Source organism: Columba livia, chromosome 1 (genome assembly GCF_036013475.1).
Source record: "Columba livia isolate bColLiv1 breed racing homer chromosome 1, bColLiv1.pat.W.v2, whole genome shotgun sequence".
Taxonomy (NCBI): Eukaryota; Metazoa; Chordata; class Aves; order Columbiformes; family Columbidae; genus Columba; species Columba livia.
The window spans coordinates 180,325,592-180,351,375 of record NC_088602.1 but is presented as its reverse complement, the minus strand read 5'-3'; the positions used below and the strand labels follow the sequence as shown (position 1 = coordinate 180,351,375).

The window sequence follows — 25,784 nt, the reverse complement described above, 5'->3', positions numbered from 1 at the left end:
TTCTCTGTTTCTCCAGATTCTCAGTTAGTTGATCTTTACCTCTTGCATCTTTATGGTATGTTAAACCACTGTGTTCCCATGAGTACTATTTTCCTTCTGTAATCACCACTGCACTCAAGTCCTTGAGTGGGAGAAGAGTAGATCCAAGCCTGGACCAAGTTAACAAGTAGCAGGAAAGAACATATGCAATACTTTCAATAGAAATGAGACTAGTTATGTAATAAGTTTAATTTTTATATGTGTTCCTGACAGGCTCTACTGATGATAAGAAAAAAAAGGAATGGGGAAAAAAAAAAAGGCACATTCACACTTGAAATTTTCACATTCAAAATCCTTCAAGTCTTTAATGGAGATTTCTTTTTTTTTATTATTTTTTTTAAGCACGGGTAGAAAAATATGCTTTTGATAGAATAAACATAATATTGTGTAAATGTGCCAAAGTAATCAATACTTGCCAGATGTGACTCTATCCTAATAATGTAAGGTATTCCATAGCAATAGTGCAGTAACGTTTTAGGGAACAAGCCAAAAGCAAGTAAAATAAACAGATGCAGGTTAAGCAAAATCTATAAACTGACCATGAACACTTCAAGAAAATCAACCTTTTTTAAGTGACTTTTTTGCCTTTGTTAGGGTGCAGATGATTAAGAACTGATTTGGTCTTAAAGGATATGCTTCCAAAAGAGGTTGCCAGTAGTAGTCCAAAGTTGCTAAGTCTGATTATTTTTATACAAGGTAAATTTGCCAAAGAGTTGCCTTCATTAAATATTAGCTTAGAAGAGTTAAGAACTTCAGAGCTGGACATGCTACAGAAGATGACCTTTTTCTGCATTTCAGATCATTTTGTTTTATGAGCTAGTTCCCCAGTAGTACTACACACTTCTGTGAAGCATTTTGTCCAGATGCTGCCCTGATGTACCATATGAAGGCTTTACAGAAACAGTTCACAATCTTCGTCCATCAAGTGAATTCAGTCCTATTGAGGGGAAGGAAGAAAAACAAAAAGGGGCAGCCAAGGGCACAAATCTATACATTCTACAGAAAGGGACAGCATATATTTTAGGTTTTCATTTAAAAATGGTTTTATCAAGCAAAGAGTTACTGTGTGGGCACAGCAATCAACAGTAGTCATTCATGTAATGTGAGCCCTCCAGTAAACTTACTTGAGCTTCCAGAATAAACACCCTGTCCTTGTTTTTCAATGCATTTTGTCTTATTTCCAGAAACATCCTTGACATTCAGTACAAGCTTCAATAAAGAGCTGTCCACCTTTTAAACAGACTCTTTAAAGACTGAAGCAGCACTGAGATGAGAATAATTGTATTTACAACACTAAGCTTTCTTTGAGCTAACAATCCTGCCAAACCTCAGCTTGCTCTGGTCACAGCACAAACAATGAACTATGAAATATCAACTGCAGACTGTTGCCTGTAATGTCAATTTTTTGTATTGCTGTACTGCTCTTTGCACGTGATCCACTTGGAGGCAGAAGTGTTACCTAATCAATATAAGCTTCCTAAAATTTACACTACAAGACTTAAGAGCAAAAATCCCACAAGACCACAGTCTGCCATCCCCTGGAGGCGTGTGTCATGCTGCCAGACATGATTAGAATATGATAAGAAAAGAATTCTAAAAACACTAAAGATCACATACAGGAAGCAGCTTCAGGGTTATGCCTTATCAATCCGATCTACTTCTAGCATTGTAATTAATAAGAAATGGTCAGTCAGACAAAACATCCAGCTAGTTCATAAGTCTCACTGTAAGTATTCCAAGTTCCAGTAAAAGTATCTGAACTTTTAAATGCAGAGTGCATTTGTTAAGAAACACTAGTCTTCCATTAACATTGTAAGAAAAGCTGATTGAAATGCAAGGGCCATTTCCACTCCTCCTTTGTTCTGAAGGTCTCAGTGTGTCAGTCATTATCATTACTGGGCAAAATTTCTAGCAATTTGCTATTCACACTCTTTTGGTGTAAAATATGTGCAACTTTGATCCTTGAAGTCATTTTCTTGCACAGGTTGCTCAAGACCAAGAAGATGATCACAAGCATTACGTACTTTACCTCCTTAATCCTCAAGTGCTCCAACTGCTGCTCTTGCTCAAAGAACTGGCATCTCAGATGCAACTATGTTGTTATTGTTACTTCCTCACGTTCCAAAACGTTGGGTTTGAGTTATCCTTCAGGCATATTTGAAACTGTGCATCATCTAATGAAAACTGAATGCTGATTGAATAACATTGAAAAATCTGGGGCTTGTTTTCCTTTTTAAAAGCCGTACTGAGCTCTGAACACTTCTCTATGGCAATTTTGATGTCATGATTGCACAATAAAAATAGCACCAGAGCTGAGCAATGCTTCACTCAAAGAAAGCTGCCAGTTAAGAGATCTCCCACTTTCTAGAAGCACATAGGAGCTGATGGTTTTTACTTTTTGGTTGGTGAATGAGTGGCTGGTTGGTTTGCTTCACTTAGTTACTTTTGCTGTTGGCTAATAGGTATTATTTCTCACCAGTAAGTCTTGCAATTCAGAACTATATTTTAGAGAGTCTTTCATTACACATTGAGTTTCAATCCATTTAAACACCTTATAAGATGCTCAGCATCACAGACCTAACTCCTGCCACCTAATGACCAAGCTAAGTACTGGGCAACGTGCATTTCATAGCAGCTTTTGTTTCCATATCCCTATGTTGTGCTTTTTCCCAGTCAAGAGGCAACTAGAAACATACTCTGTTCAAATCCAGAAAAAGATGACAACAACAGTTAAATATAAAACCCTACAGGATGCTCAGAAATCTTTTTTCAGTATGAGAGCGGAACTCCATGTTCCCATCACCAGCTTATTACTATAACAAATCAATATGCAGGTGCAAACCAATTAGATAGAAACTAGAGATATACAATTAAAACCTGACTTTTTTGTGCAATTATAGCTTCTTCTCAGCACACAGGAGACAATAACATATAGAAAGTGCCATATTCAGAGTTGCATATCAGCAACAAGCAACTGGGAGAAAAGGACATGGAAGAGAACGGCAGAAGGAGGACAGAAAGATTCCTTGAGGAGGTTAAACTGCTCCCACACACAAATAGCCTGTAAAACACTGACCAAGGGTTTGTGCACCATGTGGGAGAATGTTAATTGTTTACAGGTACTTGGGGCTGGAGGGCTTGGATGAATACCAGGAAGTAGCATTGAGAAAGTCCATTGTACAATTAAGAAGAGAGAGGAATCACTGAAGGAGGCATTTTTATTTAAGCCCATCCTGCTAGTTCCTAACCTAATTATTTACCACTGAGGGTTTCCTTTCCCAAGATTGAATTCAAGGAACAAAAAAACACCCCCAAAAGAATGTTTTATTTCTCTTGTGGGAAGAAGTGTACAAAAGGAGACAGGTCTTGTTTGGTGTAGCACTAGACAGTATTTGTAGAAGATAAAAATAATGCCTTCTGGTCTATTTGACAACAGCTTCTACACCTGCCACTCAGGTGATTCATTATTAGCACCTCTGTCCCACAGCCCCAGAAAGCCTACAAAGCTAGTAATGCTTTTCACATTAACAGGATAATGCTCAGAAGGATTTAACTAAAAACTGTCAAACCATATGCTTAAAATTAAAAATAAAATGGTGGTTTTCTTAGAAACAATATTTCGGTCAAGTTGGCCAGACGCTTGAGTTCCACAGTGCCAGCAATTCCTCCCCATTTCTTTTCTGCATTAGATTTTCTGTATACATAATATTTCACCCAAGTGTAATTCTTCCACAGTTAGACTAGTTGAATCCAGGTGAAGGAGTTCACCATCAACGCAGCTCAGAGCTCGACAGCTTTGATCCACTAATCTTCTGTCCAAAGGCTGCACAGGGCTGTCAGGTGAGTCACACCCCTTCCTTATTTGATGGTGGCCCCGCATCCGTGGAGAGGAACAGACACTATCATTGGAAGACACAATCCACCTGAAGCCTCTGTGACCTCCTGAGGTGCCCCTTCTCCTTTCAGGGCCATTAGAGGGAACCTATGGCAGCTCCAGCTGCATCCCAAGCCAGATTACTCTGCAGACCTGAGTTTAGCACCTGTTCATCCTTCCTTCCACAGGAGGACCAACAGCTATTGACCCCAAATGGCCTCCTCATGATTATCTAATGTTAACAGTATGTGCACAGGGATATGTGAATTCTTAAGCCAACAAATCACATCTCTCCTGCAGTCTCAGGCAGGCCTATCTCACTCTCATACCTTCAGGACAGGCTCACTTCAGCACAAAAGCTCTCCAGGAATGAAGATGATAAGGGAACGCTTCTCTGGCTATTCAGCAGAGCCCTTTTCTTCCTCCCTCTCCTGGGCCTGGTGAAACTAGTTTGGGCAGCTTACCAGGGGGCTAGAAAGAGACACCAAAGCACTTGGTTTTCTTTTTCTGTGTTTGTGGAGCAGCTGTTACTGGGATGGCTCATGCCTCCATCTACACACTTGGACCACTTACACCATCACAGTGCTGCCACCGCAAGAACAGGCAACACGTCCTTGTCCTGCCAGAGGGACTTTTAGGGAAAGAAAGCCTGGTGAGGAAAAGCTTGCCCTCTAGGAACAGAACACCACGGCTGCCATAGCCCTCAGGTCACCCAGGGCAGATTGAGGCCGAAGGCTTTGCTTCACCTCCCCATCTGTACCCACAAAGTCATGCCCATCTTCTGACAGAATAAATGAAGCAAGATGTCACCACAGAAGTTGTACATCTAAACAGATATTTGAGCATATGGGCTGGGACCTTCAAGCTTGTTCCCTTTTCCTTTGGGTTTCTGTACAATTTCGGACAGTGGTAAATTAACACAGAGACACAGCAACCAGAAGGACGGAAAAAATAGCGAGTCCTCTGATCTTTGCATTGGCAGATCGCCGGTCTATCCTTTAAACCCATTTATATCAGTCGAGTAGAATTATAATAATGGGGGAGAGTGGTACACATTTTTTTCTATTTTGCTCTCAGTGCCACAGCAAGCAAGTCTTTTAAACGAGTCCCAAACTTCAGTCTGGAAATATAGTCAAGGCGAAGCAGTCCGAGTGCCACAAAGGGCATCGAAAAAAGCGCGATCGCTCGCACTTCCCCGCACCCAGCACCGCCCGCAGGAGTTTCTCCCACAAAACCCCGGGAGCCGCTTCCCATCCCGCCCGGCGGGCCCAGCCCGGGCCCCGCGGCCTGTCCGGCAGCTCCCGCGGGAGCCACGGCCTGGCCGCCAGCGCACGGCCGCCATCTAGCGGCGGCGGGGCGGCGCCTCGGCCCGTCGCTCCCGGCTGTCGCTGCCCGCGGGGCCCCGGGCGCAGGCGGGAACGGGCGGGACGAGCCGCTCCCCACCCCGCCCCGGAGCCGTACCGCGGGCAGCCGCCCGCCCCAGGTGAGCGGGGAAGCGCGCTGTCAGCCACCAACCTTTTCACAGAATCACAGAATGTCAGGGATTGGAAGGGACCTCTAAAGATCATCTAGTCCCGTTCCCCTGCCGGAACAGGAACATCTAGATGAGGTTACACAGGAAGGCGTCCAGGCGGGTTTTGAATGTCTCCAGAGTAGGAGACTCCACAACCTCCCCGGGCAGCCTGTTCCAGTGCTCTGTCACCCTTACTGAAAAGAAGTTCCTTCTCAAATTTAAATGTAACCTCCTGTGTTTCAGTTTGTAGCCATTGCCCCTTTATCGTTGGTTGTCACTGAGAGGAGCCCGGCTCCATCCTTGTGACACTCATCCTTTATATATTTGTAAACATTAATAAGATCACCACTCAGTCTCCTCCAAGCTAAAGAGACCCAGCTCCCTCAGCCTTTCCTCATAAGGCAGATGCTCCACTCCCTTAATCATCTTTGTTGCACTACGCCGGACTCTCTCCAGCAGTTCCCTGTCCTTCTTGAACTGAGGGGCCCAGAACTGGACACAATATTGCAGATGTGGTCTCACCAGGGCAGAGTAGAGGGGGAGCAGAACCTCTCTGGACCTTGGCTGGCTTGGCTGTAAATTGAGCCGCCATCAGGAGTCACATCAGCTCCATGGCTGGAACTCCATCCTGCCTCTTCTAGAGGGGGACAATAAGGGCACATGGTGCTTTTCCACTCTGACCATGAGGTCTCCACTGGAAATCAGTAGTGGACAGAGCCCTGACACCACAGTGTCAGTGTCAGTGTATGTCTTCTGCCATCTTGGAGTACATATGTGACATTTGCCTAACTGGGCAGCTAAACCCCTGTTGCAGTATTTCAGTATTGAAGTGAAAATGTCAGGCACTATCAGTAATTCTGCGTATTTGTCACCTATGCAGTTTCAACATGACTGAAAAGATGATTAGGGGTCTGAAGCACCTTTCTTATGAAGAGAGACAGAAAGCAGGGTCTGTTCAGCCTGGAGAAGAGAAGGCTGAGAGGGGATCTCATCAATGTTTATAAATATCTCAAGGGTGGATGTCAAGAGGATGAGACCAAACTCCTTTCAGTGGTGCACAGCAACAGGCTAAGGGGCAATGGGCACAGACTGAAGCATGGGAGGATCTGTCTGAATACAATGAGAAACTTCTTTACTTTGAGGGTGCCAGAGCACTGGAACAGGCTGCCCAGAGAGGTTGTGGAGTCTCCTTCTCTGGAGACATTCAAGACCCACCTGGACATGTTCCTGTGTGATCTGCTCTAGGTGAACCTGCTTTAGCAGGTGGGCTGGACTAGATCTCCAGAGGTCCCTTCCAACCCCAATCATTTTGTGATTCCCAAGCACCTCTCCCTCTCTTTCTAACATCTGAGATCCACCTACATCTCCTCAGGCAGGTACGGTCTGCCCTGCACACTGGTAACGCACCCTTCAGTGCTGGCCCAACAGCTACAGAAATGCTTCAGCGATACAGATCTCCAGCTTTTTTATAAATGCATGCAACTACCGTGTTACAGGTGCACCATGCACAGAGGCCCACATGTCTTCTGAGTTGTTTTTCTTAAGGGTAAAATTCATTCCCATACCAAGCTGTGAGCATAATTTAGTCAGAAATTTAAAGGTCATTATTTTGCAGTGCATCCTTCCTATTCTTATTTTATTCCATAAAGTACCACAGAACAAACTAATTTGGAGGTGAGGGCTGGAAATGTTTAAAGGGAAAGAAAAGTGAGGATTCCACAAAGCTGTTAGACAATGTAACAAAATTGTCTTTAAATAGTAATTTTGGAAGGCTATCAAGATATCTTTTCTATACATCCTTTCACAGTGAACTTTTTTTTTTTTAATCATTTTTACCTTCCTTAAACAGGACACAACGCCAGATGAAAATGCAGAGCCTACAGGCATTATTTACAATGTTGCTTTACTTCGCTCCACACAAGTGAATGACTTTTGTCATATTCTTAAGTGTTTTAAACAATTTTGTTAATTTTGTTACTTTGTACACTGTGCCATGGACCTGCAACTGAAAAGTTTTACTGGAAAGATGCTACACACTCCTCCTCCCAGATGTTCTTGCTTACTGCCACAGGAGACAAAGAAGCTAAGCATCCAGAGGCCTCTTGTCAAACATCTGTGTGAAGATAAAAACTTAACACTTAAAGATGCCTGGAATAGGTACATAGTGACCTATTCAGTAGTCATAGTTTTTAGGATACCTACATATGAATCAAGACTGCAAGCAAGTGGATCTGGACTTATTTACTAGAAGGACTGCTTTGTAAAATTTACTTTGGGTTTATTGCTACTTCCAAACCAGATTCGTGTCTTGCAGCAGTGCTGCACCATTACCTCCGTATTTTGTGCAGATAGATCCCCAAAACTATCTATAAACCAGTTCAAACTACAGATCTCTAAATATATCTCCATTTCCTGAGGTCAAGACTTACATCACCAGTTTCCCAACAGGCAGAAGGTTACTCTTCAGAGACTTTAGTGACTAACTTTATCGCACAACAGTGTCTTTGACTAGTTGTCAACCACTGAAACTAATGAAGAGCCAAAAGGATGCTCTTCTACTCCCATATCTTTTTCAGTGGAAGCTACTTCATCCATGAAACTGATAAGGTGCTTCATGTTGCTTGGCAAAGATTTCAGGCTTTCTTCAAGCATCTGTATATACCAGTTTGCATTAAAGACTAATTTTCCCCCAGAGATTCTCATACGTTAGCCATGGTGCCCTTTTGCTTCTCTTGTACCCAAAGATGACTTTTGCACATTGGACCTTATGCTTTGAAAATGCTACCAGAAGTAGTTTCTCTCCCAGTCATGCACTGCAGCCTCCACAATAATAACTCTTAGAAAAGCTTAAAACTGCTCTAAAACTGGTATGACAGATTGAGTCTCAAAGCCATCAGATTAAAAATGAATAAAACTTGCCACCAGGAAGACCGCCTGCACATCTCTGCATTCAGAAGGCTGTCACATCCCTTCTCCACAAGGACTGTTCTACCAGAACAAAACTGAAAAGCATCCAACTCTGAAGTAAGAGTGTATTTGATTGACAAGCATATGTATCCCTACTATAAACCCTCTTCTCTGCCCTTGCCACTTCTATCTATTCTATAGGCAAGCTTGCCTATTCTATAGGCAAGCACCACGGCACAAGGTCACAGCAGCAGTGATCACCACACTTCGGATTAGTCTCCATCATCATGCTACCTCACCATCAGACAACCATACTTCAAAAACACCCACAGTTAAAGGTATAATCAATTCACTATTATAAGTCACATATCTGAATGTTTGTTTTTTCCCATGGTAACCAAAAATTTAGCAGGGACAAGGGAGAACTCATTATTGGAATTACTGTAGTCAGGAGGTCAGAAGCCAGTTGTGTATCAGCTCTGTGGCTGGGAAGCCACACAGAAGATGGAAGTCTGCAACACCATGACCCTGTGCAGCACAGCAAGCTTCTGCAGCATCTTCTGTCCCTGATATGAAAGTCCATCACATACTAGCTAAGCAATCATCAACTTTTTTGAGGGTTGGGGGGTTAAAGTTGAAGGAGAAAGCTTAATGACTGAACAGCACAAGAGGCTAAATACCACAGGGTTTTCAAATTTAAAGATACTCCCTTGTGGACACCTGCAATTTGCTACTCAAGCAGAAAACAAATTCAAATAAGCCAATAGATCCACTCCATGTTAGAATGCATTACAAGAGTCAACTATTTAATGTTATTTATTTAAACTATAAAAAGAGGCAGTCAAAGCAATGTTTCAGTTAGGTAGAGAATACAGCATTAATTTCAAAAACTAAACAGCAGTGAAGTTGGAGTCTGTTGCAGTGGTTAATGAATAAGGTGACTGTTTTCAAAGATATCCACACATATACAGATCATAGCTTGCATGAACGGTTTTTACAGCACTGCTGTATAATCTCATTCAGTTATTTGACTACTGATGGTAATTAAGGACCATAATCCATTGCCAAAAAATAAACAAATTTGAGCAACCACCAAAACTCAGGCAATGGCAGAAGCAGTGTGTGGAGATTCTAGGTTTACTGCCACGTGTACCTAGCTGTTCAGGGAAAACATGAGAGTTCTTGAGCATGTACAAAGCTGAAGAATGGAGCCAAACACTTTACAAGCACAGGAAAAACAACAGCCAAGGAAGTTTTGTTTACGTAGAATTAGCATCTTGAACCTGGATAACTAGGAATCAAGATTCACAGATGAGAAGTACTAAAGCAATAGAAAGCCACAAAGAAAGTTAAGTTGTATGGATAGAGCCAATCCAGCCTTCTCTTTGTCAGGACTTGCACAGGAATACAGCTACACCCCAGACTTTTTGTAAGATCTGACTCTAATAAGGTAAGTATTTTACCATCCCTATTGCTTATTAACTACCAAAATTGATGTAGTAGTACTGAGGTATTAAATCAATGAAATATGCATCATGATTAGGGGTAGTAGCTGTAATGTATTATATATGAAAATGAAACATTATGTTCGAAGAGAAACAAGCATAGCAACCGATATCTACAAACTAAAGTCACAGTGGCACATTGAACAATTTTAGGTTAACCAGACTCACTTAAAAATAGAAACCAGAGGCTGGGCTCTCCTCTCACCCCATTTCACATGTCTTTGCTTCCATTGATTTCAAGTGGAGTTCTTCACAATTTATGCCATTGTGAGAGGAGAATCAAGCCTTGTGTGTTTGAAAGGAAACTGCAGACCTGTTTCCCACCAGAGTGCAGGGGGAGATTTTAAAAAAACACAAGTATATGAACTGTGAAACCGATAGAATACACAAGTAAAGGCAGGCAAAGAGGCTCTAGCTGGGGGTGGTGCTCGGGAACTTACAGCTTATCCATTTTTTTTTATTATTTTTTAATTTTTTTTTCCAAGACTTGGGACTAGTATTAAGAAACCAGAAGCCCAGTCATTAAACTGGCTTAAAAAAATGAGAAATAAATATTGCATTTTCTTCTAACAGACACCACGGATTTATATTTTCCTACAGTTATTCTATAAAATGAGGAGCAGGCCATTTTCTTTGCAAAGGACACCGACTTTCCATTCCCAGATTCTGGGAAGCAGTTCTGAACTATTTGCATAAGTAGACACAGTACCTAATCATCACTCACACCCAAGCTCAAACAGATGATCTTCCAAAAGCCTTCAGGATCATCTAGACAACTAGTATTACAGTACTTAGAAAGAGCAACGCTTGTGACTGGAACTTAAGTCAGACAAAGCACTAGATGATATATAGGTGACAAAACCACTTGATGGTTTGGACCTATGGCACAACAGAAGCTACAGCTTTACAGTCTGTTTTTTTGGGGGCAGCAGCATGTGATTAGAAAGCTCCCATTTCACCATCTCAGTGAGCAACTCTGTGCTCTAACACGATCAGTGTACTGGTCTGTACTGATTTGGGCAGCTCACTTAAAACAAAGAGCAAGAAAACCCCCCAACATTTTCAAGTCATCTCTATGTCCCTGCTCAAGCTGTGCCAGCACAGTGAAGCAACAGTGCAAGAGAAATAGCTTGAATATTTTACAGAGGCAATACAGACTTAATTCATTGTTTTATCAGGTTTATATACCACAGTAATGCAAGACTGAAGTAATTCATACTCAAAGTCCAACACTGACAGAATATTACTGTGACTGCCTGTTTGCAGATGTTCTTCCCACATGTTCATTCATGTGCACAACTGGTGTCACACCTCACACATTGGTTTTTACGTCTCCCCATGCACTCCAGTAGGAAGATGTGCCGTCAGTTTCCTTTTAAAAACAAGTCTAGATTCTCTTCCCACAATTGCATTAAATATTGACTGATTTAGTAGCAACAAAGCAGGAAGAAGGTAAATACACAGGACTGCAGGAAGGAGGATGTTTTCTACCCATGGAAAAAATGTTTCATTATTCAAGATATACCTGCTGATTTTCATGAAACCTGTTCTTTCAAAGCATTAGCCTCCTTCCAGAGGCTGTGGGAAGGTGGAAAGAGATCCAAGAATGAACACGTATGCCCTTGAATATCCAACTTCTCATGTTTAAGAGTTAGCATTTAGATGTTAAACACTGGCTTACATATTAAGGAAAAAAAAAGCCTCAAATGAACAGGGGCCTGGTATCACCTAAATTCCTAAAATAAGGGAACCAAGTATACCTTTGTGCTACTAGATAATACCACAAAGTCTTCATTATAGTAGTACTTATTTATAGCATCAGCTAATAAGACATCAAGTAATAGGTCAAAAAGGTTTATAAACAGCTACAGTACAATACAAGACAGACAGCAAGACATTAAAACCTAACCTGTCAAAATTGCAGCCTAAAAGATGGCAGATTCAGAACTAGACAATAGAGCTCTGAGTGTCAGGGGAGATTTTTGCAAAGAAATCTGAAAAGCAATAAATCTGCAGCAATGAAACAGCTGCTTGCTTGTCACTGTGGTCACTTTAGTTCAATCAAATACTTGCATTGCTCAAGTTCAATATATTAGCAGCTACTCTAAAAACCGTAAGAGCTGCTCTTGCACGAAATCACCAGTTGGAAAATCATATCTTGAGAAAGAAATGAGCTATTAGCATGGACCACTGAACTACAGCTTCACATCACCTGAAATCCCCCACAAAAATTGTCCAAGCAGATTGCCTGTATGAAAGGTCAGGGGGTAAAGCTTGATGCTTATTGTATTCACAAACAACCAAATCAACCATTCAGCTCACTAACCTACTGGGCAGCGCATCCTTCCCTGTGAGGCCTTCCACAGCTTTTTGGCAGTTTATACTCGAGCACAACAGCAATGCTTAGGGCTCCATCTCACCGTGCGGACGCTCTCTCCAGCCTCACCTCTGCACATGGCTCCCTTTCCCAGAGCCTCCTAAGGGAAGGCCAGTGCCCCCCAAAAGGGGACCCATGCTCCAGAATCCGGCTGTGGAGAAGAGCTGCTGTAACACAACTGTTTGGTTTTTTTTAGGCAGCTCGCATTTCTCCTGAATAGTAGCAGTACCTTCTAGTAGATACCTGCTGAAATCCAAACCTACGCTGAGCTGCTGAGAGGACAGAACAAAGCTGCATCCCGTGTAACAACATCCTTACCAGGGTGGAAATTATGGATTTTTCTCATACCTCAGTACAGATGAGACCATGGTCTGCTTTCTACATGTTTGGCAGTATTCTAAGACATTTGCTGGCTATTGGCCTGGCAAGCTGTTCAGGCTTATAAATTTCTCTGCACTTACTTTATACTCTTAATTTTGTTAAATATAAACTTATCCTCTATGTATCTTGTTCCTATATTCCATATGCACAGAATGAACTTATTTCAGTCCTGGGATGAATGGGAACCCAATATTTATCACACAGATCCACCATGCTTTCCAAACAAGACCGAAGAAATACCTCTCAATGAAGTTACCAATATGATCTTTCTGACGAGCAAAGCATGAGAAAACAGTCCAAAGCTCTCAGAAAGCCATATGTATACTTTTACAAAAGACATCTGCAATTCAACAGTGAGGTTCTAGACCAAGCATAATTCATTTAGCAGTCTGTATATATGAATGCAAATACACTAGGTTCAGGCATTTCTTCAATGCCCTAATAAAATTAAAGTATACAAATATCTACACTTTGAATAGTTGTCTCAGCATGTGAAGCTTTTATTTTTCTATGAAAATACTGATTCCTGCAAAAGATGACATTTCTGAAATGAGGCTGGAATAAAGTCAAAATATATTAGTCCTAAAGTATGCACACAAACACACGCAATTTCTTTACATAAACACTTTTGAACTTCTGGGTGATTAACTGAAACACTTGATTACAAAAAGAGATCTTTAAAAAACATCTTCACTAATCAGGCACTAATTTTTAACATACTTGCAAACAAGTCAGCTTTTACTGTGGTTAGACAACTTAATCCACACTTGAAAGTGCAAGGTGGCTTTAAATCTGTGCCATGGTTATTGTGCATTTGTGTTGCTACAGGAACAGGCCATGGGTGAGAGCAGCGTCTAACTACCCCGAGTGCTTGACAGGTTGAGCAAGAGTGTCCGGGTGCCCCAGTGGAGCCTCTTGCTGAGCCAGCACTATCTCTGTCACAGCAGTACTTTGTTAATGAAGAGATTAGGGGAGGGTAAAACGGGTAAGGCTGAACAATTACAGCACTTGTGTCAGATGTGGTTGACATTGCTCTAACAAGGAACATGGGAAGACAGAAGAGACATGTGCTTTGAGGAGCGGTGTAGAAGTATCTGTCTTAGATATGTTTAGATTCAATTGTACAATTCTCAATAAATAAGCTTTTCATTTCAGTCTTTTTAAGACTGGTGGAAGAAGATGCAGCTTTCCTACAGAACAAGAGGATGCAAGAGTCCTACCACACAGCGTGATCTGAAGCCTACATTGCTATAATTTTAACTGCACCTATATTCTTATTTTCTTTTTAGAGCACTCAAATACCTTCATAAATTAAGATGTTTGGACAATGAAGACTCCCTTTAAGAAAATGTAAGGTACTAACGACACCCTGCTTAAAAAAAAGCATCATGATATTGACATGCAGATTTTGAATCATGCCAATTGCAATTATACAAATCAGTGATCAAATCCACTGAGAAGTCAGTTTTCATATACATCATGTTAACACAAACATTAGACATGGATTTGGCAAATTGCTGTCAGAAAAGCCTAGTTCTAGAATCATGCAATACTAAGACTGGGGCTACCTGATGCAAAGTTAGCAGGCAACAAGCTCAAAAAGGTGGCTATTTAAACATGACAGAAAACAAAATTTAAATAAAAGCAAAGCAATCATATTTCAATATTTGGACGGCAGCTAGAAATGCTTTTTTGGTATGCAGCTGCTCCACGAAGCCAATATTGTGCATAACTGGAAGCATTTCAAAAAAAAACCAACCCAGAATTGTTACTAAAGTCAAAGACAGTAATTGCAAGCTGTGGGATCTGTGCTTAGATAAAAGAGGGGTAACTGAATAAAACTGTCATAGATACAAACCTGCAAGCACACACCATAGCACTCTTATCACCTTATTGCCAACTCAGTAGAACTAGAGAGAAGGGAGTAAGGGGTGAGGGAAGAGAAGGAAAATGAAGGAGAGAAGCATACAAGGCAGATCAGCAAGAGCTATCAAGTGCTATAAATCAATGTTTCAAACACAAGCCTTAGACAGGAGTACATGACTTTGGTACAGAACAACTGAAAGAACACAGTTCCAGCTTTTATTGATGTGTAATCCACTTGGAAATCAAAGGCCTGCCTGAGAGACTACCTACCCCAGGTTTACAAGCTAGAAGACACACTCTGAGCTCGATAGGTTCAAAATGATCTTGAAAAGCAACTCACCAATCTTATGGTTATATTTAAGAATATTTAAGGAGTTCTACTTCCAGGCAGAGTTCCAACAAAAGGTAAACTAGAAAAAAAAACCAAAACCCTGTCATTTACAGATACTTCTAAAATACTACATGTGTTTGTATTGGCTCATACCTCTTGTATCTGAGCATGTCACTCACTTTGTACATTAAGAAAAACCTCCTTGCACAAGAACATGCTTGAGAAGTATTGTCAGTTTGTGCTGAGAAGTCATTTGCTCGTTTAGTATTGCCAAAATAAGTATAATGTATTTAGAGCACAATATAAACAAGCAAAATACAAAGAGAGAGTTATAGCAGACTTTGTCCTCAGCAACTGGAAATTCCCTTTGACCACGACCCAGCAGTCAAACTGTGGTTTCTGTAAAAAACATGTAATTTTAGCAAATTGTGATCTGATAGCCTATCGGGGAATTTCTTCCAGAAATGCTACGACTTCAGTGTGCTGTTACTTGCAAAACATGTTTCTTCCCACCATTCTTCAGCCATGAGGTGGGAGGGGGAAAAGACTCGCAATAGCTGTGCTGTATCCTTCCAAGATGGTTCTTCCCATTATACAACTCCTAATCCAAACAATTTAAGCATACAAGTAAAAGCTACTCATTTTTGTAAACATTTCCAGCAGGGAGACCTAAGCACGCATGGCTTACACCAAGCATATACTAATGACTGGAGCTAACCTCAAGTTTACCTCTGTTTAAAGAGCACAAGCAGAACACAGTGCTGGCCAAAATGAAGTTTAAGCCTCAATACAAATGGGTACACTGAATACTGATATAAACCACTAGGTCATTGTGCACCCATCTCATAATTAAGTATTCTTAATGTAATATACCATACGACAATTTTCCAATACGACAATTTTATTAAGAAAATGTTTCAGAGGATGCTTTTATACCCCAACAGCAGGGATCTCTTTACTTTAGGATAAGAAAGTGGCAGAAAACAGAAACAAAACCCAGCTTGTTTGTTTTGAATGGACTTCACCACTGCACATACAATTAACTCTGGAATGCACAAGACCTAGCAAACAGAGGCTTTAAATTTAAGTTCAACTCTCAGTCTATTCTGTTAGAAGTTGTATACAGCAGACATTGACAATATATTACACAAGATTCATATTACAAAGGGAAAGGACTTTCAGGTTGCAGCATTAGAAAGAGTCAAAGCCATCTGCAAAGACATAATATGAAGCAAAGCCATTTAAATTAGTCTGTAAAATGTAGATGTTTGTTAGCATAGAAAAGTTTCACAGGAAAACAATGACAAAGTAAAAGCCATCTGATTTTCATATGCTAATTAATTAAATATGCCAAATGCATTTAATCTCTTCTTATAACCATAGGGGGAGACAGACCAAACTCTTGAAGTTCTGAAAAGCCAGGCCATTAGCATGCCAAGTCATTCTTCAGATCTCTTCCTTATATACAAATATACATTCCCAACTTATTATATATGTAAGTAAAATCTGTCTCCACTCCCCCACACCCAACATTTCTCCTTTGGAAGACACTTCATATTTCCTACTCCTGTATTCTAAACATTTTATTAAACCTTAGAAAACTTGTTTGCTAGGGAAAAAACAACAACAACAAAACCCAAACCAAGCACACACACCAAACAAAAAACACAAAACAACACCCACAGAAGTGGTTTTGCCAAAAGCCCAAGTTAAACACCCCAGTCCCCCTAAGACATAAAATAAGCTAGTTGAAAGTGAGATTAATAACAGTCTTGCACACATGCATGGAAAGCCATGCATAGTTTGTAGTCTTTCACTTTTAAGTTCAGATGACATTTCTAGCTATTTCTTGCCTTTCCAAACAAGAAAAGGATTCTTATGTTTACGTAAGATTCTTCTTGCTCAATACATCTTAAACTGAAACAGATTTTTTTTTTTTTTTAAACAATTACCTTCTTCAGAGTTATCATACTACAGGATATTAGGAAAAACCAGACTCTCCTGTTGCTATTACCCACATCTGACTCCAATCTTAATAGTTTAGCTATTAACCCTGTAAGGTCCCCACACACACACCTTGCCCAGTTGATGTTAAAATTTTTATATGACTGATCTGGGCTTACTTATTACAAAATCCTTTGTTATACAGAAAGAGAGCAGCTCTGTGGACCTTGATTTACAGGACACAATTAACTGTGTTTTTGGCAGAACTGCACCAGCCCAGCTCATCTGGGGCTCTGCGGTGAGAAATGAAAGAATCTGTCACTGCAGTCAGAGTTCAGTGCTCTGCTTCTCTCCTCTCCTCTTCGTTCCCTTTCCAAGCTCACTCTGACCTGCTGACATTTGGGGGGAAAACCTGGCTAAAGCAATAAACCTGTGCTGTAGAGAAGTAATACAAATAACAATATTTGCTCCTAGAGATGATAATAACTAGAGCTAAAGGGGGAAAAACACATCCTGCTAGAAAACCACACCAGTCACTCTTGAGTTTGCCATGCAAAAACATGTAGTTTAAAGACCTCAGGTACCAGCTAAACAACAGAAAGAGGGAATTTCACCAGTGGTAACGCTAGCCATTTATTTTTGCCACGTTTTCGGTTTTAGCATGTAGGGAATATGCACTGTTAACCTTTAAGTCCTCTGTATAAACATTTCTCAGAGAGCTTGTAAAATATCCCCTGCTGTGTTTCCTGGCCCTTCAGTTGATGGCATTTAGAAACACTGGTACTGGCGGGTGCTTTATTTTGCCTTCCTCGGCCATCCCGCTGGGGTACAATGACAGATTCCTGTCCAAGGCCAGACCCAGCCACTCCAGGCTCAGACCACAACGAAGGCGCCCTGGACTCAGCCCAGCTGGATGATAAATGGTGTCTGCTGGAGTTTGAAATCCGCCACTGGGAATAACTGTGGGAGAAGGCGCTCAAGGAGTGTCCATCGCCGTTCCATAGCTCTCTTCATTGAGGAAGAAAGAAATACATATTTGGGCTAGGGCCGTATTGCCTCTCAGGCGCTGTCGGAGGGTGGGGGTGGGGGTCACCCCCCACAGCACAACGCGCTCGCAGCAGAGAGCCTGAAAGGTGCCGCCGAGATGGCAAACCGAGGTCACTCCTCCCGACCCCCCGGGTCCCCCACTCAGAGCAGGAGGGCGTCGAGACGCTGACACTTCGCTAAGAACAAGGGAGAAGGCAGAGGCTACTTGGAAGAGGCCAGTTGTCACCCCACTGACAGGCAACAGCTGAGTTACTGTATCTGGACCCTCGTTCAGTCCGGCGGCCCTGGCCCGCCGCGCCTCCCCCCTCCGCCGGGGACACGGAGCCGGCGCCGCGACATCCCCACCGACAGCCGCCGCGGGGCTCAACAGGACTCCCCCGCCACCTCCCGAGCCCGCAGCCCCCGTCCAACAACTCCGTGCAGGACGTCGCTGCACCAGCGGCGCTGACGGGTGCCGGCTCCGTGCTCGGGCGGCTCAGCACAGGCACCTCCCGGCGATGCAGACGCAGGGCAGGATGCCGCAGGAACGGCCAGCGGCACGGTCCCAGCTGCGGACGGCGCCCCGACAAACCCACCGGACGTCCCGGCGCGTTGCTGCTGGCTGCCACCCGCGCTCACCGGCTTTCCCCCGCCGGAGCCGCCACTTACCCTCCCCGCTGCGCGGTAGAACCACGGCGACGTATTCCCGAGCGGCGAGCAGCGGCGGTGTCCGTCACATCGACAGCGGAGGAGGACGGTACCCGGCTCTGTCCCGGGGAGTTAGCGCCGGCGAGAAGCGCGCATCGCCGGCAGCGCCGCGGAGGGTTCGGACCGACCGACCGACCGACCGCCCGCCCGCCCGGAGCCGCCTCTGCCGCCGGCAACCCCGCCGCGAGTGGCCGAGCCCCGCGCCCGCTCCCCGCCCTAATGGGCTCCACCGCCCCGCGCCCGGGACGGCGACATGCGCGTTCCGCCGCGCCCATTGGCTGCCGCCCGCCGCGCCCGCCAATCGCCGTCGCGCCGGGACGGCCCGCGGCTCGGAAAACCCAGCGGGGCGGGGCGACGGGGCGGGAGGGGCGGAGCATCGGCTCGCTCCGCCCAGCCCGGCTGCCCAGCGGCGGCAGCGGCGCGGGGGGCGGTGCGCTGCCGCTTGAACCTCGCGTCGGGGACGACAAAACTTGTGGAAACCCCGTTTCTCCCCAGTGTAGGAAGGCCGGGGAGCAGGCGGAGGACAGGCAGGCTCCCCTCTCCGCTTCCTCCGGTCAGACAGAGCTCTGACGCCAATTGCTGGCTCCTCCCCGAGGGAGCAGGAGAAGGAAAGTTAATAAAAAACTTTTCCCGCTGACCTATGCAGGGGGTGGCGATGGAACCCGCCCCGGCTGTATTTGCCCACGGTGCAGTCGGTGGGTGCACATCCCCGCCGGCTGCACCCGGGACATTGCAAATAATAAGATGTAGACATTAACACCTCGCGAATACATTTAACTTTCCATTCATTTATAGCTTATTCAGCATGACTGTACATGAGGGTAGCAGCAAACAATCATTGCAGCTTAAAGAACATTTTTAAAATAAGTACCAAGGCCTCATATTTGTTCTGAAGCTGTTTGTTTTATTTTCAGGGAATACTGTTATTTAATTGTCTTGATTTATTGTTTATATTTCTGGAGAGAGCGGGGCGCGGGGCCCTCGCCCCCCAGGAGTGTGGAGCCGGAGCAGCTCCCCGAGAGGGCTGGCAGGGGTGTGCACTTCCCAAAGCAAAGCTGCCCTGCTCTTAACGTAAATAAGATGGCAAAACTAATGCGGTAGGCGTTAAGGAGGCACTGAAGTAGCCAGGTATACATTTAAATCCTTTCCCTTGTAGTGTTATTGGCACTTTTGGTATCTGTTAAAGATATTGGAGTCTGCAGCCCTTGTCTCAGTTGCTCACACCTCACACCCTTTAAGCAACCAGAATGGAGCTCCTGGTTCTCTGGGGTCTTGCAGTGTTTAAATCCTCAATGAAAAAAACAGAAATCAAAGAAAAGGGTCACGAAGATGTTTAACTTAATGTTTGTTTGTTTTCTTTTCTATAAAGGCAACTTAGAAAGTGAGAGAATTTTACCGGAATAACTTCTAAGCCATCACAAACTCTCCTCACTTGGTGAAACAAATGTGTTTGGATCCATGAAAGCTTAATATAAAGCTGAAATTTGGTCTGTTCTCTGGCAGTGTCTCTCTTGGTTCTCTAAACAAGGAATTATTTGAGGTTAGGAAATGGCAATTTTCCTTTCATATTTTGAAGTACATTTGGTTTTCCTGTGTTAGCAGAATAAGTTTGTTATCTGGAATCCAGTCTGGTCAAAAATCATCTTTCTGTATCCGAAAAAAATAAAAATGTAGCACTCACAGGAAACAACTTCAGACTACAACCCTAGGCTACAACTTTATGACAGGCAGGCGTGTTAAACTTACTTATCACCTTAAAGATTTCAGCTACAATTCTAAGCCTGGGTGCTCTGGTCTTCTGTCTCCTTGCAGCCTAGATGTGGTATCACCATCATGTTGCTGAACACTTCCTTTTAAATCTTAACCAAATTTGAAAATAAACATCGCATCTGCATGGAAGTTTTCAGAGAGAAATCAAAGACACTTGTACAGACAGGTGAAATCTCGTTAAAAGAAGTCTCCATCACTTTTCTCATCAGAACGGATTTGGATGTCTCCTGTAATTAAAAAAATTAAAAAAAAATAAAAAAAGGATGAAGTGGAAATGTGAACAAATGAATACATTCTGAAGGGAACATGAAGAAAAAGGTGGCAAAGATGGCAAAAGGGCTGCTTGTAGCCATCTGCTTGCAGCCATAGAGCTGTTTGTCCCTTGTCCTGTGTTCTTCCCTGCCACCTAGTCAAGCATTTCTGGAGCACTTATCAGTAAGATCTAAATACATTTAGACTGTGCTGGCAGCATTGCATGATTTCCGTCATTTACTTCTTCCCACTTCAGGTTCCAAAGGCATAGGAAATAAGACTGCTTGGCTTTTAAATAACCTTGTCAAAGGTGTTTACAGTCATATATTAGCAGATCTGAATCTGGAATGAAAGAATTTATGGCCAATGCACTCTTTTAAGTTGTATATCTGTTTATCTGATCCTCACTTACAAATGCCTCTAATTAAGCTATAAACTCTTAGTTTCTACTTAACCATATGGGTAGCCTGGGAAGTTTGCTACAGTAATGTAATTTACCCGTTCTACAGCCATGTCTGCAATGCAAATCCAGTATAACTGCTTTAATAATGTTACAACCTGCTCTGTTTTTCACAACATGGACAGAAATAAAGCATGTTCAAATTACCAATTGTAGTCCTGATGAATCAGTGCAGACAGTTTTCTCTTTGGGGCTATGGGACTTTATCTCAGGATAAAAAAAATACAATCTGCAAATGCAGCTACTGGGGAAGTGGCTATAATATTCTTAATATTCTCCTTTTTTCCTTTTTTTTTTCCTTTTTTTTTTTTTTTTTTGCATGTCTTGTGGGAAATATGTGGCTCTCCTGTGATTTCATTGAATTCTACCCTTGGGTACCGTTCACAAGTTTTAGCTGCATGCATTTTTCATTCACCTGAAGTCTGGATGATTTGAGGATGAGGTCTACTCTGCCACTGCAGTGGGCTGAGAGAAGGTACAAGGAAAACTTGCACATAAAAAAGGCCCAGAATTACAATTTCTGTTTGTATATCTTAAACTCTTATTTGATATTTCAAAAATATTTATGCAAGAAAAAACATATAGACTACTGATAAGCAAGTTTAGAAGGGGCTTGAGTCCCAGTTTGTTGCCTTAACATAGTAAAAACCCCAGCTTCCATGAAGCTGTTACCTACTGTATGAAAAATAGATTCTAAAATATGTTCTATGTTTAGGATTTTTCTCTAGAAAGTAGTGCTGACAGCTATCATGAATTTCATGTGAGGAATGCAATTTTTGGCCTATATTACAGACACTGAAAATTTATGAAAAGTTTTTGTGATTTTGAAGTAGAAGGAAAAGAATCTGTATAGATTCACATAGGTACCCTGGAAGGAAATGCCTAGAGCAATCCATCAGACCTGCTTTTCCAAATCTACCTCTTCCAGCGAATACTTCAAATATTTCTTATTATCTTTGAAGTATCCCATGTTTTCATATTGAAACCTTACATACAAAGTTGAGACTGCAACTGCAGGTAGGTGAACAAAAATAGGTCCTTAGTTAGGTATCAAAAATGCAATCTAGCACTGATGTATGTTTGAGGCTAGCTGGAGGTGGCTGGACCAGATGGCCCCAGAGGTCACTTCCAATGTTGATCTTATGATCTGGGGCTGTTGGATTCAGCCAATACTGAAGATACAGGTCAGGCTGTGATGCCTAATTGCTAAAGCAGTTAAAGTGTTGGGAAATGGAAAAAGGCCATGACTGGAGACGTAGAGTTTGAGTGAAGCGTAGCAGCCTTTATACTGACATTAGGCCACCCCACAGATGTCTACCTGGTAGTTTTATGATGTATTTAAAACAAAATTTGTGTTAGATTAGGGGCAAGGTTTTGTTTGTTTGTTTGTTTGTTTTTGCAAGGAGAGACTGTACTCTTGTTTTAGCTTTTCTCTGTGGTGTGAAGCATAAGCCAGCTTCTTTTGGGGATTTTGGGGGAGGACATGTGCTTAATTTCTGCCATTCACTTTATACAACACTGTACATTTCGTTCATACTTTCTCTTTTTGTTTCTTTCTTCAATGGCCATTGTTTACCTCTTTGTACTTCTCAGTAGCAGTAGGAATGCCTCAGTTTCCCTGCTTGCATGCAGAGAATAAAACTGTCTTGCACCACATGGGTCTCATAAGGCTTAGTTAATCTCTGTGCAGCACTTGAACTTTTCAGACAAAAAGCTGTCTAGAAGCACATGAATGAATTGTATTAACAAGAGCACCTTGTTCTAGTTCTGCATTGTGCACTCTGGGCCACTTCAACTAGAAGAAACTCATGTGGACTGGTGGAAGCAATTAGGCATAGATTTTCAAATGCTGATTCTTATAAACACAACTCCTTTTTTTGGCTTGTACCCAGCAATACATTCTTTATCAGTTGTATAGATTTGTCTTTAAAAAAGCAGTCTTAAAAATGTCACTCATTAAGAGGATTGCTTTCCCCACTACCTTAGGTGTATTGCTTTTCTCCTCTGTATCCTCAGGAGCCTCAACAATCTACATCATAGAATTATAAAATAGTTTAGGTTGGCAGGCACCTTCAAAGGTCATCTGCAATGAGAAGGGACATCTTCAACTAGATCAGATTGCTCAGAGCCACGTCCAGCCTGGCCTTGAATGTCTCCAAGGATGGGGCATCTATCACCTCTCTGGGCAACCTGGGCCAGTGTTTCACCACTCTCATTGTAAAAAATTTCTTCCTCATGTCTAGCCTGAATCTCCTCTCCTTTAGTTTTAAACCATTACCCTTTGCCCTATCACAACAGGCCCTGCTAAAATGTCTGTCCCCATCTTTCTTATAGGCCCTTTTAAGTACTGAAAGGCCACCTGTAAGGTCTTCCTGGAGCCTTCTCTTCTCCAGGCTGAATGACTTCAACTCTCTCAGCCTTAATTGAACATACATCAAACCTTCTCCAAGTGCTGGCTGGTCTTTGAGGGCAGTCAGAAAACTTGTCAACACTCATTCAAATCAGGGATAGACTGAGGAGTACTCTGACTCCATTTCAGTGTTCAGGTTTGATTTCTTTTCCCAGGTAAACCTGGGTGTAGCGTGCATGGAGGGAATCGCATCCCGATACGGGCTAAGGACAAAGCTGGAATTCATGTTTGCCTTTGGGAGAGGGGATGGCTTCTCAGGTGGTCCAGTTCAAGTATTGTTTCAGGCTACAGGGTCTCCTTTTCTGATTTATTTTTGCAATAGTCCTTCATTTTTTGTATAAGAGATCTCCTGCTGATTTTTGCCTGTTTCGTTTATTTTGGCCTTATCCTACGGCTCCATAATGTTTCCAGCTATATGGTCCTTCCTAATCTCTATTTAAAAGTCAGCTGAATCCTTGCATGGCCAGCTAAAAAGTTTCTTATGCATTTCATTCCCAGGCATCTTCCCTAGCTGTTTAACTCCCTATGTCCTCTCTACCTGGGCTAAGAAGTTATCCTTATGCAAAGGCTTCATACCCTGCCTTTGATGACAGACTTCTTCGTTGGTTCTTCTAGCCTAGTTATCTCCTATGGACTAGGACAAAATGGGCAGCTTGATTGAGACAAAAAGAACAACATTTAGTTTACAATATGTGTAAGAAATTTCAGTCCTGTTTCTGAGATCCACAGCTGTGCCTTGTGCTCCCTCCTGCCGGAGCTGGAGTCGGTCCTGCCAGTGGCAGTGACGTCTGGAGCTGCTCTTGGAAAACATCCCAACATTTCTGTATCTGTTCCAGCCATGGATGATTGAACTCTGCCTTCTGAGTGGTCTCAGATGAATCCAGTTTTATTCATGAAATAATGGCAAAACTCCCTGTGTTTCTCTAGTTCCAGATGAATATTCAGAAACCCAGCGGTCCTTTGCGTATTTGTTTCCCAGTCCCACCAGGCATTAGACTCCTGCCTGTATGCCTGTGAGGCCACCATGGATTTTTCACAGTGTTTTCCCCAAGAGTGTGTGCATTTGGTTGCCTGGAGGTGTTTCTGTTTGAACAGGAGACACCAAGATTGGACAACCTTCTGTGGTCCTGGCTTTGAGAGATGAAACAGCATTGACAGCATATGTCTGATCCCACAGCCACTGAGACACTTGATGATTAGCTGTTTCAGAGGATCAACCCAGATTTGTAAGTGCTACACAGAAAAAAACTTGATGGAAGGCAATAAACATTATTTTCGATAAACACCCACGATGATTTTAAGAATCTTTTGTTCTTATTAAATTCAATTTAATTTAAAATTACACTTTGAGAAGCCAGGATGTTAGAAGGTATGGATGATACGCCATACCATTTGTCCTTTTCCTTCTCTATAACGGCACAAGTGTAAATCACAACCCTAACTTGATTAGCTTTTGTTTCACTGTGTTACGGTTTTAACATTATTTAAACATAGTTCGTTATTTAACTGTGCAGAAGATCTTAATCTTTTACTTAAATGTAAATTGCAAAGTACAATCGCTAAACAAATTGATTGAATACCATTGATTATTCATCAAATAATTGTAGCAAATGATGTAATCAATTATTCATCATACTCATAGAAGAATAGATGACATGAAGAATAAGCTGTAATTAAGAAAAAACACTAGTGGATTCTGTACTGATAATTTCTTTAGAAATTACAATTCTTGCAATTAAATCAAATTGAAATTAAAATGTGAGTAGTCTGATTGAGGCACTGAGTAATGATTGTACAAAAGTGTAATCTGCTAGAGCCTATTAATGTATGGGCACACCGATGACATTTGCTGCCTGAAATATTTTCTGTTTTTCCCCATGCATTACTTCTGTCTAATGCAAGGATGCCGTTATGATTATAGATTTTAGTCTCCTCTATTATTATGTGACCGATGCACCACTGTTACGAAAAGTAAAACACATTCATAAAAACAAATCAATTTAATTCCCATGCTACATTTTTCTTTAGCCTAATTTGCGGGGGTTTTTTGCGTACTAAGTGCCACCCAGAATCTAGATTCAAAATGAACAACGGTAAATTTATGTTGCTGTAAGAAGGTGGTTTTCAAATTTTATGGAATTTTGACTTTATTAATTGATTTATTAGTTCTGTGGATACAGGACCTGACCTGCTGGACATCTAAATCAATGGAAAATCTCCTTTTGTCTTTGGTCATGAAGCATACCTAGAAAAAGTATCTCTAGGAAACACTAAAAACGTCAGCGTTGGTCTTCATCAAAGTCACTGTTAATGAAATAATTTCTTAGTCAATTGACTCAGGTAGAGTCTGATCTTGACAGCAGTCCTTTTGGAATATCCAGCATTTTTTTGAGTGTCATGCTAAAAATGAAAGGAACTAAA

General features: G+C 42.2%; 1 protein-coding gene across 1 annotated transcript in view; it reads right to left on the bottom strand.

The window, feature by feature from the left end:
- The window catches only part of PRICKLE1 (prickle planar cell polarity protein 1), a 65,623-nt gene extending 46,973 nt beyond the window's left edge, over window positions 1–18,650 (bottom strand). The window contains exon 1 of the mRNA XM_065048627.1: window positions 18,433–18,650. The gene's annotated coding sequence lies outside the window, so the exon portion shown is untranslated. The remainder of the gene's footprint in view (window positions 1–18,432) is intronic.
- Window positions 18,651–25,784: the final 7,134 nt, after the last annotated feature.